The following is a 19,998-nucleotide window of genomic DNA, read 5'->3' on the forward strand; positions in this document are numbered from 1 at the left end:
ACGCTTTAGCTTTGCGGCCACGGACAGATCGTCACGATGGAATTTCTGGAATGTCTAACCAAAGCTTTGGAAAGCTCGAGGGATAGTGAAATTATACACCCCCCCTACGAGCTCCGAAAGCCTGCAAGTTGTTACTGACAGCTCATAAGAATGCAACTTATGCATCTGTTTACTAACACAAGTACTTTGTTCTAAACTCCAACAGGGTCACGTTCCTCTACCAAGTCAGCTTCAATTCGCCATCAAGGTAAATGCTGTGTGAAAATGTTCCCACACACTGGCGCAGCATGACAGGAGCTGGTTTGAGTTTTCCGCACTGATCAAAGAGAGTTGAGAGTGGAGTCTCATCTGCTCCAACACACACTTGATTTGTGGGACTTCATGGTTCACAGCGCCCCACATGCTGACGTCAGAGAAGATCAACACATGGAGCAGGGGACTTGTAAAAACAACACAGGCATTACGTCAACGGCTACAGAGCAGAAGCACACCCTATAAAACCCTCGCATATTTACCTGCAAAACCAGGGGATTCTGTTGCATCGCAAGTGAGGCACTGGGATGGACTCAAAGGTGTTCCCGTCAACTTTTAATTTTCAGGACTCTTGGAATTCGATTGTTTCAAAAACAAAGAAGAAAACGAAAAGAAAAACAGGGGGTCTGCGTGAACAACTAATAATTACAAGTTGTGAGATGAGAAGAGAGAACAAAGAAAACAAAAACACATCTTTGAGCGTGAAAGGCTGTTTACCCACCATCACCATCGCCACCTACCACCCCTTTGGGCCTCCCTCTCAGACACGTGTCATTAATCATTCTTTCTCTCTGGCTTGATTGATGCTCCCTCTCCCAACACAGCCATGCGTCACTAATCATTTCATATGAGACTACACGCAAAAGTGGGAAAATTGACTAACCATTAAGAAACCATTTATTGCCAAAGGACGACATTAACTGCCTAACATTGACTGGTGCTTACATTTAGGTTACATTACAAGTTCAGCCTCGTCAATGGCCAACGCAATAAGAGTATTGACTTGAAGTCTGCTCATTTAGCAGAGGCATACAGAAATATCTCAATCTATTTAATTTAGGAACTTTCTGTCAGCTACAGTTGCTGTTGTGCTGCTGTGAAGGAGGTAGATCCATATGAGCCGTCCACTGCTGATGAATGTATTTTTTCCCCACTTTGTTTTGTTGCTCGCACTATTCTGCGCTTGGTCAAAACTGGCAGCCATAATGTGCACCCTCTAACACTAAGACAGCACGCTGGCTTTCCAGTAGAGTTGCTGAATGTGTGTGTGTGTAAGAACGATAAGCTCAGACTGGGGGAATCCTGGGAAGGCTACGAGGCATTTTGTGAGTAATCTGACCCAAAGGGCAGGCTTAGGCCAAGCAATGAAGTAAAGGACAATGAGCCAGAGCAGTCGAGAAACTCATACACAGCGGCTGCCCCCAAATGACTTTAGACACGCTTCTATCCGCAGAAACAGATTATTGCTGTTTATCCTCTTTTCATTCGCAATTTTTACATGTGTGCATCGGCGTCGTCGGCTTGATAATGGCAGTTCTCCACACCTCCTTCTCAGCTATCGGCAGTCCAGGCGCTCCGATGTGTGCTTAAAAAAAAAAAATCAATTGCTAAAGCTGTGAGATGAGAATGTAATACTGAATACATTTTGTGTTTCTCCCTCTAATCTTCTCCCTCAACATGTCAGGCAAATTTTGCTGCCTCTGCCAAATCTAATATAACTCCCCCTTCTCCCTACAATGCGTGCATACGCGCACACACACACACACACACACACACACCCCGACACACACAAACAACTCCAACACACAAACAGGAGGGCAGACTGGAAGTAGGGAGAGATGGTGGTAATCACAGCCAAGAGAAAATGAAATATGTATGAAAATACTACGTCAAAGGAAGAAGCGCATTCTTCCCCTCCAGAGGATAGACCATGCATGTCATCTGGATGCTGCCTGTCTCGGGGCCTATGTGTTTCCGCTCTTCAAACTCATTCACCGAGATCTGAATTACTTGCACTGAAAGATAACACTGAACACGCACACAATGCGTTCAGGGTTCAACCGCACGCCGCCCTGCTCCCCCGCACCGTGTGCATCGTAGGTAAGTCCTCTCCGCCTCTTCCCATCACATTTCCCAATCCTGTGGCTTATCACTTCTCCCCTTGAAACACCTACACTTTCCAGTTTTAACAAAATCTGCAGTTCGACTGCGGTTGGTAATTTATGCAGCGATTTATCCCACCACATCTTGTGACCACCTGTGAGGACGAGATAGCATTCTTGGTACTATTAAGCCAGTGCAATTACCAGCCAGGTGGTCTCCAGTTCAGTCAGCATCTTAACAGACAGCAGACCTTCACCATGTGATAACTGTGGAGGTTGATATTATAAGGAGGTCTGTTGGAGTCCTAACCAATGGTATAAGAGCTGTGCGTCAGAGAAATGCAAACGCAGCCATGTAGCTTGAGTGTTTTAGACAGGATAAGGGAGAATAGGGGAACAACACTGAGGAAAATCATCAAAGCATGAAGTCTGCCCATGTTGCAGATGGCTCAGGAGAGGCAGGAGTGTGTCGTCGTCTTTCTAATGACAGCCAGTTTAATTGAAAATCCACTTCTTTGTCTGACAGTAAACAATCCAGTGCAGAGAAGCCGATGCACTATTCCCTGGCTCAGTAGTTAGCAGTGAAAAACTGAGACAAGAAACTGAAAGGCTAAGAGACTGGAGAAAAGAGAAATGGAGCGGGAGGAATAAAGAGAAAGCAAAGAGAAGGAGAGTATTAAAGGAAGGCACAGATATGGATGGTGTAAGAGTGAATTAAAGATCGGACTGAGATAAAGAGGCAAAACGATGTGAGGGTGGGAGAAAGACGGGGGGAGAAATTGAAAGAATGGCTGAAGAAAAAGGGGAGGGGATGGAAAGCAGAGTGAAATCCAAGCTCAGCAGTCTTCCTCGGGCTCAATTTCCAGGACATGATTAGTTTGGAATGATGACACGTAATGGGTGGAGTGCAAAAAAAAAAAAAAAAAAGCTCTGCTTCCTTTACTGTCCAATCTCTTTTTCTCCCAAAGAAGCATTTGCCTGGTACAGAAGGTTGCTCTGATACTTAAAAGCTCTGGAGACGAATAGTTTTCAGTCTTCTTTTGTTCCACAACTGTCATGCTCTAAAACTGCTACAAAAACAACCCACTAAGCATCTGACAGCATCTTGTACTGCAAAGCACATCTTGGAGTCATAGCAAAGTTGTTCTAACTTCCTAATTATTAACTTAAAAGCTGGTCTTAAAAAAAGTGCCAACCATCTGCTTATATGGAGCCCACACAGGCATTCAGCTTCTCAAGCATCCTATTTGTTAGCTGAAATTGATTTGTATGGACCTCGAAGAGCAATAATCACGCCTTTCTGGCTTTTAACCTCTCAAAGACTCATTTGTTAGCATTGTACACAATAACAATGGAGCTTGTTACTGTAAAGGACAGACGTTAGTTCTTGCATACATATACTGCCTTCACCGGGAAAAGGGATTGCATACTGTATTTGCTTAATGGGCTTTTTAACGAGGCAGCTGAAGCTCGGGTATCCAATAACTGCAGAGGGTCATAACTCAATCCCCAGACCCTCTGCATGCAGAAGTGCCATTGGGCAAGGCGTTCACAGCTAGTTCACAAGTCAGTTCAGTGCCTTGCATAGCAGCATGGCTGCCATTAGTCTGTTATATAAAACCACCAAGGTTACAAAGTGCTATTAAAGTGCAGACCATTTACTATTTAATGGGAAAAAAATGAAAGGGAAAAAATGTTGTCATAACTTTTGGATGAGTTGTGCATTCTTCTGGTTCAGAATGTTGCCTTAAATGCACGCTGTATCAATTTTCAAAGGAAGAATGTTGAGAGGAATAGATATACGAGAAACAATGAAGAGAGAAAAAGAAGGATTGGGCCATTTCTGCAGGGAATGTGATGACTGGCTGACACAAACACAAGCAGTGCCTAGCAAAACACTGTAACCAGCCCCTTGCAGAGAGCTTAGGACTATGAAAAACCACAAGAGGCCAGAAAAGAAAGGGGAAACAAAAAACATGAATATATCAGGAAGAATGCTAATTGACCCCAAAACACTTGCAATAGGTTTTAGATTCCTGAGCTCCCCTCATATCCCCGCTCCTCCTCTCACTGTACTTGCCTTCCTCAACTTATAATCTCCTGCTTTTCCTTTCCTTTTATGTTCAAGTCATATCCCTTTCATCACTCTAGCAGTGCGGCACAAATCTATGTCCAAAGTTTTTTTTCCACTGCCTTTCACAGTATCCTAGTATCAGTGAGCAACTGAATAAAAGTTTCTAAATTTCCACCTTTGCTTTATATCTCCTTAACCTCATATAGACTGCTCCCTCCCCAACTCCCTGCTGCTAATGCAGAGTCCCAGACAGGGTGTCCTGGCCTGGCTCTACCCTAGTGGGCAACAACCTGGTCTCAGCCCTGAACAACAGATTGACTCCGTCTGTGCTAGCACCCTGGTGGCTAATGCAAATACAAGTCCATCTGGTAATTCTAATCCATCCAAACTCAACCGATGCACAGGCACAGACACACATATACGTGGGCATATGTGTTAGTCCCGAAGGATGGGATCACATCCTATCTGACGGAGCACTATACCGTAAATGTGATTAATTGATACCATCATCATTGTTATAAAGCCTTTGTGCACCCTATCACCTGATGATCAATGAAGATAAATTGCCGGTTGCTCTAGCAGAATCTCTAAACATATTCTTGCTTCCGCCCCCCCCCCCCAGGGTAGGTACACGCACTGCAATATCCTCTGAGAGAACAGCATCCACAGAATTTAAACTGCACCATGGATGAGGAACCAAGCGCACATGTACAGGTAGATAGACTACCACGCACGTATCAGCCACCGCTGTAATGAATGTGAAAAAGAAAAGCATCCACACATGCACGCACACAGAGCCCGAGGTAAAACATGAAAAGAGACTGAGTTTAAATGTAAACATGGGGGGGGAGGATCACTAGAACTCAGTGGTTTGGGGGTGCAAGGAGATTAGCTGCTGTTAAACAGAACAGATACATGTACTAAATATGCTGCAGAGTTGTTAGGCTAATCGCACTCATCCAAGGGATTAGCCCGTATACTTATGTTAGGGGAACCCTAAGCAAGCCAGCACTGTAAACACATTAGTGAGCAAATTACAGAGTCACAGACAGGAGAAGCAGTGTCACCAAAATAAGAATAAAATCACCATCTCTGCAAATAAGAACGCAGAAAAGCAGGAGGGAATGAGTCCCACTGCAGCCTGGCATACGAATGTAGGCCAAGTGTGTATGTGTGGACGACCATTTGCATGTCTAAGCGTTGTTATTTGCATCTTTCTGTGTTGGTGCTTAGGTATATGCAAAGCAGCACACCCTGCATGAGCACAAGTGCAGCAAGTGTGAGCGTGAGCGGCAGAGAGTAGTCAGTGTGCCGAGCCCCTGACTTTGCACATCTCACGCATGCCGGATGAGTTCTTTCTGCATAATCTCATTTAAACCCCCTTCACACACCATAATTCAATTCTCTCTTCTAGACAATGACCATGTCATCTTAATCTGGCAGGTAGATTATACAGCATCCCACACAAGACTGCTAATGCCGAGGAAACGGCTCGGGCTATTGTACGTTCCTTCAAGGTTGGACGAGCTGCTATAGATTGCTTTAGAGGATTGCTTCTGCCACTCATGTTTTCCACCACTGGTTTTCTTGCTTTTAATCTCAAGAAGTTTTTCCCCCTCTTTCACCATCTGGGATTCCTGATTGTGTTTTCCATGGGTTTGATTGGTTAAACTTCAATAGCCCCAATGGCACGCTACTCATACCCTGCTCATCTGTTTACATATTCCTCTGAATACTCATCAGTTATCTCGAACAAGAACCACCAATGTGTGGCCCTGTCATCACAGGAAGGCGCCTTGTTCTAACCCTTCAACATTACACAATAACACTGACCAAAAGGCAGACCTGTCGTAAACATCTCCAGGTGCTAAGGCACAGATTCGCGAGAGGCACCGAGCTCGCATGGCTCATTTCTAGCTTTCGAGCTACAGCTCTTATGAGACACAAGTGGGTAATTGAGCCAAAACAAAACCAGCTAATAATCTGAAATTCTACAAATCCTGTGGGATAGTGAATCAGATATAATTAGAAATTTTAATTACTGTCAGTAATCAGCTACAACATTTAGACGGCATGGAGTGGCAGGTGTGAGCACACTGGTTGTCCTGCGGTGAGGACCTGATGCCGCTCAATCAAGTCCCCCCAACCTGCTAAATCGGATTAGGACTAAACCATTCAGCCATAACAGGGCCTTTAAGACCTTCCTTGATACCTTAACCACTTATCCTACCTTGATTCACCCAACAAGGTTTCCTAAAGACTAAGCAGAGCATCACTCCTTGTCTTGAGGGGAAATTCTAAGAAAATAAAGCCAACTTAGTGGTGACTAATAAATAGAGAAATTAAATGATGATCATCCAGAGTGTAAACCAAACAGACCTGCAGGCACAGTGTAAACGCTGGAGCCGAAGCCTCAGGATCACAGAATCACTAATGAACTGTGATATGGGGCAGTGTTATTAGAAATGCACAACAGCACTACAATAGCCTGTGATTTTACCCTCCAGGCCTCCTCCAGCTAATGAAAAGCAGAGACACAACAACATTCCTCAGATGATGGGTACAATAAACAGATACCAACACAAACACAAGAGCCACACAATGAAAACAGCATTACAGTCCGACCGCAAACCCCTGGAATATTGTAAAGAATAGACAGCGGGCAAAGACAGTCATGAAATTTTGCTTACTCTGAGCACGACCACAACAAGTCTCACTATAAATTATTAGGTTAGAGTTCCCTTTTAACTCTGCGTATTTAAGTCACATCTGCCCGGTGGCTGTTACATTGCAAGCCCAGTTTGACTGGTATTATGCTGCATTGAGTCTCTCCAAAGCCAGGCCACCACCGCTGAAGAAGAGACTGCAAGAGCACATGCTAAACTGTGATCCAAGCATCTACGTTCATCATGTGGCATTGCTGAGCTCAGGCAGAAATCACATCAGTACAGTTTCCTTTTATCCTCTGAGCATTTGTCCCTTCTGAAGAGATCTGACTGTAAAGCAGAAGGTTTCTCCTGCCTCCGGGCTGTTCCTGTGGAGGTCCTCTCCTCCTCTGATCAATCCCCTGTGTCCCTTTGTGGCTCATCCAACACACCAGCCAAGCAGACAGGCTCAGTCAGACCTGCTTTTAGCTTACTTTTGTCTTTTTCTGTTGACCAGAGGGAATGCTCTCCAGCTGGACTAAGTTTGCCTCTCTGCTCTTTATCTCCCTAGTTGCAGACTGCAGTTGTTTTTGGGTGACACATTACTGGATTGTCCTTGCCTTGTGAATATGGATGTGTATGCTGGGGAGAACGCCAGGGTGCTCGGTACACTGTAACCTCTGAAGAATGCATCATCTCCTCTCCACAGAATACATCTCTGTGTTCATTTCTCTATTGTGAGCATCTCAGAACAATGCAGCCAGTGTGAGCCAGCAGTGTAAAGTGGTCTGTGGTGCGAGCAGGTGTCTCCTGACTTGATCCCAGGAGTCCCTTGTCGAGATACTCTTCTGATACCCTAGCACATCTTACTGCTTTGAGGATGTGGTGAGCAGAAGCCAAGCTGGACAAACTGAAAGGGCTCTAAAGATCACGTTTTAAACACAGTAAGCGATCTGGTTTTCCAGATGCTGTGGGGTGATGGAGGGTAGGTTTGCACAGCATAGTTCATAGACAGCTATTGGGACATCCCTTCATTTGGTTACATTTGCTACTTAAAATCTATTCATTACACGTAGCAGTAATTTTTACTCCTTAATTGCGCTGAGATTGTAAACCAAACTAATAACTGTCACTTTACAAGTCACAATAAAAGCTAATCTGTGTATTGCTATATAGCAAGATAGTGTAAGACTACTGTTATCTTCACCGAAAAAGCATAAAGGCACTTGATAAACCAAGGAAAGCCATAAAACTATAAATGGATTTTAATAAATTCAGAATTGATTTGTTCATAGACTGATCCGTTTCCGTCAGCTACTGGGAAAAAAATAAGGCTGCTTTGCCAATCTTTTCCGCTTTAACTGTGGACAAAGATGTCAGATAAATGGATCGAGCCATTTTGTGTGTGAGCGGCTGCTTTTAAGATATTCATCCAAGTTTGTCTTTGTACTTGTACCCTGCTGGGTTTTCCAGTTGGAAACTGAAACCTTAATTTCTATCCTTTGGAAGACTTACTGCAGTCAGAAACATTTTTGTTTTTTGTTAACGTCTGCTCTGTTTCAGTGTTTTAAAATCACATTTTCTGTGATCCATCAAGTTAAACTGAAAAGAAAATCATGGCTCATACTTACATGGATACATGCAAATAAGGTTTGTGTGCCATCCAGGTTTTAACCTTGTCAGGTGTCCCGTATTCAAAAGGACAAAGCAGGCTTTTCAAAAAGAAGCAGGGTTGTGCTATTGAAAGGAAAAGCTTCTCTATATGAGAGGAAGGTCATGGATAAATATAACCTCACTGCCCATTCTGTGTCTACCACCTAGTGATGGGATTTACGGCTCTTTTTAGAGAGCCGGCTCTTTCGGCTCCGAACCGGCTCTTCAGGTTGTTTTGTTGCTTGAATTAATTTATTATTAACAATAATATAAAAGTATGCACAAAAGGAATTACTAATGTAAAAAAAGTGGTTTTATTTATATATGTTTATATATAAATATATGCGGTGGCCCCTTGAGTCAAAGCACGTGCAAACTCCAAAACACATTTCTAGCGTTAACTGAACTTCTAAAGCAGAGCTACCTAGATCACTTAAATTACACAATTGAAAGCATATGTGTATTGTTTGTGTATTTATACACAAGCACTCATATGTATTCAAATAATTTTTAAAAAAAGTTCATTTACCTGTTACTACCACACACCAAATCCGGTCGTTGGTACTTGCTGGCTTGTGTAGCCACTAGGTAACAAAAGCTCAACACTGCGCCCAGCATCCTGGAGCACTTCTGTTGTCTTTTGTACGTGTTTTGGAGTTTTTACGTGTTTTGGAGTTTGTACATGCTTCGGAGTTCGTACGTGATTTGAAGTTTGTATGTGCTTTGTCTGTAGGGGCACCATAAATAGACATTTATTTATTCACTCCACATAAAATGTAATAAAAAAAAAATCACAGTTCAACTTTTAACGATTTAAATTTTCAGCTTTTTCCTTTTACAAATTTAAAGTGAAACAACACAAAACACTGCAAACCACAACACAATTAAATATAAACTAAAATATGAAAACAAAAAGAAGATGCACATTCTCTGTCATATGGGCCTGCATGAATAAACTTTCTGAATCCTTTATCATCCGCAACTGAAAATAGTTGTGGATGACTACTATACCTTTCTAATGTGACGTTGTTGTCCCTGGCTCTTTCTCTGTCTCTCCCTCCCGCTCTGTTCCTGTGCTACTGAGTGTAACTACTCCCTCCCCCCTCATCCCAGTGTAAAGCACAAGGCTTGCATGCGGAGTGAAGCGGAAAAAAAGTGCGAGAGAGAGGGTGAGAGAAAGAAAAAAAACCCATGGATCCAGCTCTAAGAGCCGTTTCGTTCGCGACCGACACATCACTACTGGCACCACAGTTGAGGTCCCAGCTGCACCGTATCCACAACCAAATAGAAAACTGGCACTCAGTTATGTTCCCACACTTCACACTGTGAACAAGGTCCCTTACCACCTAGCAATGTCAAAGGCACCATTCAGACACCCCTAAATATTTAATCAGGACAAGTAGAAGGCAATATTCTACATCCACAAGCATTAAACATTTAATACCCAGCTGACATGATATCTAGTCAGCCGAGACTAGACAAGAGAAGCGAGCAACGGAGAGCTGCAGGCACTTATTCCTTCCTAGTTAAAATACACAAAGAAAAAAAGAAGAAAAAAGAGAGAGAGAGAAAATGACACTGTGCCAAACACTGGTCAAAGTTAAGGAACAGACACACCCACGGAGAGGCGTAATAAACCACACACAAACCGGTGAAGTTGAATTTCTGCACAAACATATATCATGCGTGAGAGGTGAAGCAGGGAGGAGGCTCGCGAATCCCATCAGTCATGGCTTTAGACTGAGGTTAAAAGCAGAGGCGGCCAGCTACTGCCAGCACACACAAACCAACCAAGGACAGCGGGAAGGAGGAAGTCTGAGGCCAATACACGGAGCACAGCAATATATGACATCACAAATCTGCACTGGGCTTGATTTGTCTTGATTTGTCGATACGACGCGCAGCCCATCCTTCCAAGTAAACAACATCCTGTGGGATATTACACATCCGTTTTCTGGTCTTCCTTTTTATGCTGCTGCGTACGTGAACAAAGCTGTATGTGTAACACCTTTGTGGCTCTGGAGAGAGAGGCGCAAAATCTGACTCAACATCCTCTGTGAATTTTCTCGAGCTTCACATTGTTGCTGATGCTTGTTTTGCCAAAGACTCCTTAAAATTAGATTTGGAATCTAAAGGCGGCGCGCACCTGCTTAAAGAAAGAAAACTGAAATTGAAATTGCTGGCATAACATATCGGAAACGCAAATCTAATGGATGGCAGTCAAGGTGTTTGTTTTTTCAAAGAAGAAGAAAAAATATATGTATGTCTCTTACTGCCGCTTTCATTTCTTAAATCCTTTTTTCATTCTGGCATTTGGAGCTCCAGAAGGTCAAACGTGTCCACACATCTGACCTTCTGTACACAACTGTCTGCATAAGACAAAATACATCAGACACTTAGACTGAGATGAGCAGAGACCCTGAATCTTTGCAGTGAATGCAAAGTTGTCCTGTATATATAACCAAGTGACTGAATTATTAGGTCCCTAATTCTATAAACGAATATAGAGTCTTCAGTGTCTGGAGAAAGGTGACGTGTGTGGTCCAAGCCAATAGTATCAAGTGGAGAGCATACAGTGTACACCATGCATTCAGACAAACACACACACAGGATACAGATGCAGATACTGGAGGTGACCCAGCGCAGTGACAGGGTGGGACGTGACTTGATTAAGAATGGGGAGGTAAGAGTGATAAAGTAGCACCTAAATCCACCCACATCCTGTGACCCTGCAATAAGTCAAACACCAACGACAGGCACACACAACATAAATAACCCTGTCTGAAGTCAGCTTGGAGTGGCCCTCCCTCTCCTCAGGTTCAGAGTCATTGTTTGACTAAACCTGAGACAGAAAGAAAAAGTTTTCTTTAGGGAGAACAAACACCAAGTGGACATAACCCCCCTCATAACAACTAACAAGTCGCTTAAAAGTGGCTAAATCCAACTTTCAGCTCTCCCAAGTCACATGCACACAGGCTGAGGAAAACATAAATAGCTCGCACACCAAATTCTCCAACGCCTACTTGTGTTAATTCATGCAATCACACCCAAACACATCATGCGGGGTTAATAGAGCAGGTGTCCACTGCAGAGCGCTCTCCGCATCCTTGGCTCCCGAGCCAATATTCTGGGGCTAATTTGAATAAAAAAAATCTGCAAACATTTGCTGGACGATTCAGGCTAATGTTCAATCTGCTGCTCTTTGACACAGTGCCACCACGCATCTCATTTCCATTCCTGAAGCCTTACCACCAACCTGCCAGCGCTGCAGAGTCATGTGGTGGAAACGGAGCGGGAGGGAGGGGAAACTGAGGGATGGGGAAAAGGGGATGACATGTTTTTATTTATGTAGACAACAACTCTTCGGCATTCAGCTAGAAAAATAATGGGAACGGCACACGTAAATGTGTCTAGCGGAATATCATCAAGGTTAAGGAAGAAAACAGAATTCTGATACTAACACAAAAAGCACACATATTTGAGGAAACTGCATGAAACTGCAGGGAGTGTCTTAAAGTTTGGGGTTAATACTACTCATAGGTGCTGGTATTCTAAGGATGCTCTACAAGGAATGCACACATCTACTATGGATCCATCTAGGTTAATATATATTTGCCTTACACACACACACACACACACGCTCAAAATTCCTAACCACCATAAAACAATAAAAAGTGAACGATAGAGAGGAAAACCGACAACAGCGAGACAGTCTCGTTTAGAAAAGTAAAAAAATGAGGGAAGAGGATGGGGGCAGGAAAACATGCTCATGTGATGATATACTGATTTTCTTTTATGCATAGCAAAAGTTTCCACTCAATTTCCTCCTCTTATTTTGGCACCATCCCGAAGATAATATCTCTCTGTGTCTCTTTTCAGTTTCAAAGGGATGATGAGGGTTGCATAAAATTAGCTACTTGATAGGGAGACCGTGACCAGGGGCAACGTGGAGGACCTTGTTTCCAAAGAGTCTCGACACACTCGGCTCAACCCCCCATATCCCCGAGTAACAACTCGAGATCAGATAGAAAAGGGAGAAGCCTGTTTAAAATAGCACCCCACAGACACTCTTCTACATTTTTGAACAGCAGCGAAAAAAGAAAAGAAAATATATAGGGCATAAAATCACAAGCTTAAATTTTCTACATGCTGCGTCTGTTTTATAAGCTCCTAACACCCAAACCTAACAAAGCACTGAGAGTGTATATTATGGATGTATATTGTTTGTTTTTGCCAAAAGGAAGCAGAAGCTCTTGTCAAAAAACCAAAGAGGTGAATCTGTCATCTCACACGCTTCATGCACTGAAAAATAGACAGGTCCGAGCCTTAAATGCTTCATCTACTTTCTGGTATCCCAGTCCAATTACACTCGTCCCACCAAGCCCTTTCTTTCCACAGCCTCACGGGCTGTCAGATTCTGATATGGAGGGCGTTGCAATATTGAAGGTCGGTCAGTTCGCACACTTAACCTCATTTCCCCACCACTCTGCTCTGCCTCTCCCAGAAGAGCTTTTTTGATTGGTGTCCATTTGAAAAGCGGGCTTTGGGTTTGACGGCTGCGGTGCGGAGGGTGGTGGTGGTGGTGGTAGGGGAGGGGGCGAGATCAGAGCAGCCTCAGCACAGCCTGAGAAAGGAGCTTTTTCGGAGCGCGACTCCTGACTGTAGCCTGCTATAATGGTTTTCAATTAACCAAGGGAAAAGACTGAGTACTAATCTGGGCTAGCACAGGAGAACCATTCATGCAATATTCATGTACACAAACTAATGAAAGCCCAGATTAGCCTACATATTTACATGGGGTCGGGAGCTACGACGTCCACACATTAAAGGAGTGCGATGCCAAGAGGAGAGAAAGAAAAAGATGAGAACTGTACACTGGGAAACAGACTCGGAAAAAGAGGAGATAATGAAGTGAAGAGAGGAGATCAAGAAAGAAAGGAATCAAGAAGGAAAAAATGGGCGGGGGTCAACGGGACATGAGGAAGACCTTGAAAGAAAGGGAAATAGAATCACGAGATAAAGGGGTGAAGAAAAGCTAGAGGAGGTACGACTCCTCTAAAGGAGATTAAGGATCATCTGCATTTTGTCCTTTCATCTGCTTTTGCCGTAATCATCCCTCTCTAAAAGGCAGGCACCAGCCCCCACCCCACCCTAGCCCCACACACACACATACACAGACACACACACACAGAATGACACCAATCTGAATGAGTGATCTTGACAAATTGGGCTGCTTGAGTAAAAGAGGGTGCTCTTTTGACTGAGGAGAGGGCTGCAGACAGACAGCGGGGCAGGACAAAGATATAACTGTAATTGGCTGCTACGCTCTCCTTCCCCTAATCTACCGCCATGGAAAGTAGGTGGACTGGAGAGCCGACATCCAAAAAAACCCTCCAAACCAATCATTTCAATAACGTTTCAAATGCATTATTGAAACGTGCATCAGAACAATATGAGAAATTCATTTGCGAGCCTTAGTAGGTCACAAAAGACTTAAAAGACTTCAAAGCTGGATTAATGTGTGACTGGACATAGCAATTCCACACTGGCTAACTTCTTACCAAGCATTAACGCTGTATGTCAAACAAGGAGCTAATCGTGGGTTTAGTTTGAAAATATCCTTTGACCTTTTGTAGAGGTCCCAGAATTAATTTTATGCTCCACAGATATCTAATTTTATGCTCTTACGGACTTATACATTTGCAGAATAATGGAAATGTCCTGATATTTTTCTTCACTTAGGGAGCCAGTGAGCCCAGTCCACTGAGGAAAGGGGGGAAAAAGTTTGGCATTAAAGCGCCTGCTTCTGGTTTATACTGCAGCCAGTGTATAAGATTCTTGTGTACAAAAGCTGATGACTCTACAATGAAACGAAACACATAAGAGCCAAATTTCTGGCTGATTGGAGAAAATCTCAGATTCTCTTGTTTCCAGAACCCGGGGAGACTAATGAATTCACACTTTTATCAATGTGCTGGGCTAGCAGGTTCTCCCAAACCCACCCCCCTTCACTTTCTTCTACCTGCCTCAACTTTCAGTAATGAAATGTGAGAAATGGGCCAATTTACAGCTGAGGGCTGTTTCTTCCTAAGAGACAGAGACATAAAGATAGAGTACAGAGGATATGCAGAGGTAGATGAGGGGGTTTGGATTTAGACAGAGAGAGAAAAGGCAGGGAAAAAAGAAGAAGTTGCGAGACAGGAAAGCAAGATGTTGGCGCTAATATGAGTGTCATCTCTGAGGGAAGACAGAAGTGCTTGAATTGCATTTTTGGCCTTTAACTTCTCTTATACAAAAAGAGACTGGAGCTGAGGAGCGGCTCTTGATCTTTCCAATCAGCTACCACGAGAAGAGCTGCTCAGATATTCAACAAGCAGAAACAAAAGAGCACGTCAGCGCGGAGAAGTTCGCTACGCTCAAAAAGTTTGACAGTAAGATGCAAAGAAGCTGGAGAGGAGTCGGCAGAGCAAAGGCAGCGGAAAGAGGGACGAGGTCCTCCACCATCTGTTCGTAATTACGTTTGAAGTCCACGCTGCAGCCGAAACGCTTTTAAAGTCCAACATTTTCCTATAGAGCAACGCCACAGCGCCTAATCACGACGCTTCTCCTTTAAAAACAAAGAGCGTGACGCCATCCGTGTTGAGCTGGTCACATGTGTTGTTGCTTACAGACAACAGGACAACGCACACAAGTGTTAGTTGTGTGAAGCCACATGTAGAAGCTATGTAGTACAAACTTCATTTCGAATTCACCGAGTGCCGACACACCCACAGCACGTTTGACAGACGTGATGGCAGTTTGGGGGCAGAGCTAAGCAGAGCACAATCCACAAACAAAGCTTTCTGATTGCTGTGACATCACATCTGTTAACTCCTCAAATACCGCTTTGAGACGATGAGCCCAGGAGGAGATGGGTGGGTGTGTGGCTAGATGAATGGGAGGAGCCCCCACACACACACACCCAACACACACCCTCCCTTTGGGACCAGTTACATTTTCATTTGATAGAAACTGGAAAACCACCATCTGTAATTAGATTACACATAGATAGACGGAATCAGGAATAAAAATCCTTGGTTAATTAACTCAAACCATATTCTAATCAGGTTTTATACCCCACCCCCTCCCACCCCAACAACCCTCCAATCTGAATCTTTTCACAAATCCCCCGGGGACTCACCATCACACATGCCAAGAAGAGAGAGGCACTCAAACAAGATCATCATTTGACACTAATTTCCCAAACAGGAAAGCACTTAAAGATGCAGCCTGATTGTGATAACTAAGCATGTGCATCAAGAGCTAATGAGGGAAAAAAAAAAAGAAGTAGTTACAGAATGTGCACAGTCCTATAAAAAGTATAAAGAGATCTCTCTGCCTCGTGTTGTTGTGTGCAAGTTTTCCGACGTGAGCGTTTCCTGCGCCGGGGCGACAGTTTCTGTCATTGCAGGAAACGAGGGCGGAAAATTAAATGAGCCTCTCTTTATGGGAACGAGGACAAGTGGCTGTGATAACAGTCAAAGAGGTGCCTCAGAAGGAGTGTTGCCCGCCACATTCACATCTCCATTATCTGTCAACCTGCCAGTCCATCTGTCGGTTTGCCACACAGTGCTCCGAGGACTGACAAACTCCATTCACGCGAAAACACGTGTCGGGTGCGATGCGAGGTGAGGAAAAGCGGCACAGAAGTCTTGCAGTTTTACTATTGTTTAACTTTCCAATTATGACTTGTGTGCTAGAAATAAAGAACTGAAGTATTTTATCAAAGCTGTCACGTAGAGAGTCGACAGACTGACAGCTCATTCACGCAGCCATTACATTTGTCTCTCACTTTGATTAGAAATACATTTTAAATGTCAAGTCAGTTTTTCTTCCAGAACAAAGCACAGCATGAACAACAAAAAACAAAAAAACAGAGAGGACACCACCGAAACAAGACGAGTAGGAAATTAGAGATGTCACGCTTCAATACCGAGATATCCAGCGCATTCTTCAGAAAACAGCTATAAATCCATATTTACTGTTTTTGAAAATGTGCTTTCTTGATTAACCGAGCCATGTTTTGCCCAAAGACATCTACACACCATGAGATTCGGTCCTTCTGTGCTGATTAAGGCCGTGAAAGCTGTAATTTAATCAGCAACAGGGACAATCCAACTTATTAAATTAGATTTTTACCACAGTGCTAAAAGGCGCACTTCGCAACACCAACTGGCTGAAAAACACTCGACACTGTCAACAGATTTGCAGCGAACAGGATTTGACCAAATCTAAATTGTTCCTCTGGGACCGAGACCGCGTTGACACATGGAGGGCTGCTTTAATTTCTAAACACCTGCTCACTCTCTACTTAGACTGCAAAATAAATCCAGCACAGAGCATTTTCTCTACTCCAACAAACAACCATGCTCTGCCATTTCGCTGAGAGTGGTACACAGCCAACCAATCTCCCCCGAGTGTGCCATGAATGTGTGTGTGTGTGCATCAGAAGAGCCACCATCACAGCAGCCTGCACCTGCTCTGCCTGAGGCCCGACTCTGTTAGCTATAGGAGTAGCAGCACGATGCAGATATGGAGGAAGGAGAGGATGGAGTGGCAGAGAGCTTGGGGAAATAGATCTGTCGGTGTAAATGTCAACAGCTCAGCTCAAACCAAGTATAGTTAAGCTGTATTGCAGTTGAGAACCTAATATGAATTATTATGAGTTTGGAGCTGTTGAACTAGCTGCGGTGCTATAAATAATACAATGTCTCAGTTGTGTGGAAGAAAACACTTCACGGTAGGAAGTTTGTGTGCAGGTTCTGCTGTATCCTTCCACAGATCTGCTTAGAACAGGCAGCCTGGTGAGGCCTGCTGCTGCTGCTGGTCAGAGCCTGATGGACACATGCAGTCATATTCACTGACAAGACTCAGGCATGGATAATTTCACATGTCCAAATGCCAGCCAGCATAGCTATGTTACAATGATGTCCCCAGGGCACACACGGTTGTAAAACGTGCACAGCCCAGCGGCAACAAACGAGAAGTATTCAGCGTCTGTAAAATCGAAAACAGCACGCACATTCATTACACCGCTCAACATTTTGACTCAGCAACTTACTAGCTGAGCTCCATACAGCTGAACTTTTCTGTGCTGCTAAAGACAGTATTTTAGCCTCATTCCTGAAGAGGACTGCCGTCTACTTTGTGTAACTGACGATTTTTCATTGGAAGACACAGAGTGAGTGGGAGGGAGGGTCTCTCCCGATATGTAAATTGGGAGGGTAATTTCACACATGAACCATTACACCAACTGTTGTGTGCCAAGTTCCATTCTTTTGTTCCGGTGACTGATCATGTATGTTTTCTGAAGCACTCAGTGAAGCAGCTGGAATGAGTGTGCATACCATTTTTGGTATTTTTTATTGCAGAACACAGAGCAGCGCTACTATACGTGTTCCCGTTCTGCATCATTTCATCATGGAGGACACCCAAACAGGTGGCAAGAAAAGGCAGAAAACACACTTCACTCAGCTATAAATTAAAACACTGCTTAAAATAATGTAACGTCACACTGCAGACATTGTGTCTAGTCAGCCCCTGTAGCAGTGCTCAGCCTTGTACAATATATTTAAACAGCTAAGAAGCTGCTGATGCTTGAGATTTCACAGCGGTAACTGGAGCACTCTCCAGACTGCTGAACAATGCCGCTCTATTGTGGCCTCTGACCTCAGCCGCAGGAATATAGATCAGCGGAGAGAAGTGGAGGAGGGGAATAACAGGGTGCAGGAGGAAACGGCGAAGGCAAAACGATTCGCTATCTGATGGATTATAATATCGCACGGTTTGCATCAATCATGTCCTATCTGACACGAGGATATCGCTCACTTGTCAAGACGACATTTTTCCAAGAGACATCAAGACAAATACCAAAAAAAAAAAGAGTCGCAAACGCATCGGGATACACGAGTTGACACGCACATATTCATTTACAGATGTATCATTTTTAAGCGGTGATATATTATAGCTGGAAGTGCTAAGGTCACTGAAATGTAAGCTACATTTTTTTATTACGCAGAAAAAAGTATCATACACTTTTTTGGTTTCTGGATCACAGGTGTGGACAGAGAGAGGCCAAGGTGAGACGATGGGACATGCGAACGCTGCCTTGTGCTGTAAGCGGCTGCATCTCTATTAGACTGCAACAGAAACCCAACTTAAATATATAAAATCTATGAGGTATGAGATCATTTGAGAAGAAGAAGCATGGGGGTTTGTTCTGTAGTCCTCATTACTGACTCCATCTCATCGGGCCTGTCAGTCACCACCTGTCTGTCTGCCTTGTTAAAGAAACTGGAATCATGAATCTCCCTTAGGAGACAAGCCCGCTGAGGATATGGCAGTGCTCTTGGCCCACATATCTTAGCAGCTCCAAACATATGGCTGACATAAATATCCCAGTATAAGCCTCATATAAATATATCCAAACTTACAAGAGGGAGTAGCAACTAAAGCGAGCCTTGGGAAGCGGAGACAGAAAAGGCTCAATGGGTCGTGCTCAGTGCCATTTCTCGTTCCTTTCTGTGGGATTTTACAGCCAGCAATAAAAGCCTTTCTTTGCTACCCTCGCCATATCCTATGTGGCAAGAAAAGCAAGGAGAGGCAGGGCCAGCTAGACCAGATTGATGGTGAGGGGAACTAAAACAATCTGCTCTGGGTTTGGTTGTTTCTGTGACCCCTGGAGAAACACTCTGCTGAGGCTGTTGGTGTGTGTGTCTGCTACACAGTCTGACTACAAAAACAGTGCACAGCACCTATTTCTTTCTGACTTTAGAGGCGAGAGGGGCTCAGGCTAATCTCGTTTGCTTCTCTCTTACCCTATGTGCCATCTGTCCAAGTGGGCAGTGATCATGAAGATGCGGGGGTTCATTAAGTTATGCTCTTTTTTTCACACTCAATAATCATCAATAATCTCCGCAAGGACAAGACGCTGACCACTCAGGAGGCTGTCAATCCATGGAATGGAACGGCAAGTCCAGGCTTAAGGGCAACAGCTAAGCCACGGACACACTCCTGGAAAATTGAGCCTTCAAAGAAGGGCTTATGAATTCCATCTCTGACAATAGAAGAGATGGAATTAGCGAGAGTTAGGGGCATCAGTATGAGACAGGGTGGTATTAGTGGTGCTCTTCACACGTCTCCATGCAGGCTGGATCACAGGCCCCCTTTGGAACACACTAGATGCGATTGTGTGTCACAACACACAGACTGCATTGGTTGGAGACAGCTGCAGGGCCTGGAGACAGGACCCACTGGAAAGCGTCCAGTGTGGAGTTATAAAGGAATGTAGAGACTGTGGTTTTGGCAGCTGCGCTCTGATAAATGTTGTGAAACAGAGAAAAGTATTCATGTTTTAAGGCCATATGCTGAAGCGATGTGGCTCCAGTGCCATTGACAGCCCTTATTCAAAACATGTTTCACCCAGATTATGTCTAAAGTGCTGGCTCTCATC

At 44.0% G+C, this 19,998-nt stretch overlaps 1 protein-coding gene across 3 annotated transcripts in view; it reads right to left on the reverse strand.

Annotated features, from left to right (window-relative positions):
* LOC102214313 (tetratricopeptide repeat protein 28) overlaps nucleotides 1-19,998 on the reverse strand; it is a 181,830-nt gene that overhangs the window by 100,573 nt on the left and 61,259 nt on the right. The gene's annotated exons all lie outside the window — the stretch shown is intronic.

Source organism: Pundamilia nyererei, unplaced genomic scaffold (assembly GCF_000239375.1).
Source record: "Pundamilia nyererei isolate P.nyererei 1_Seehausen unplaced genomic scaffold, PunNye1.0 scaffold00033, whole genome shotgun sequence".
NCBI classification, from domain to species: Eukaryota; Metazoa; Chordata; class Actinopteri; order Cichliformes; family Cichlidae; genus Pundamilia; species Pundamilia nyererei.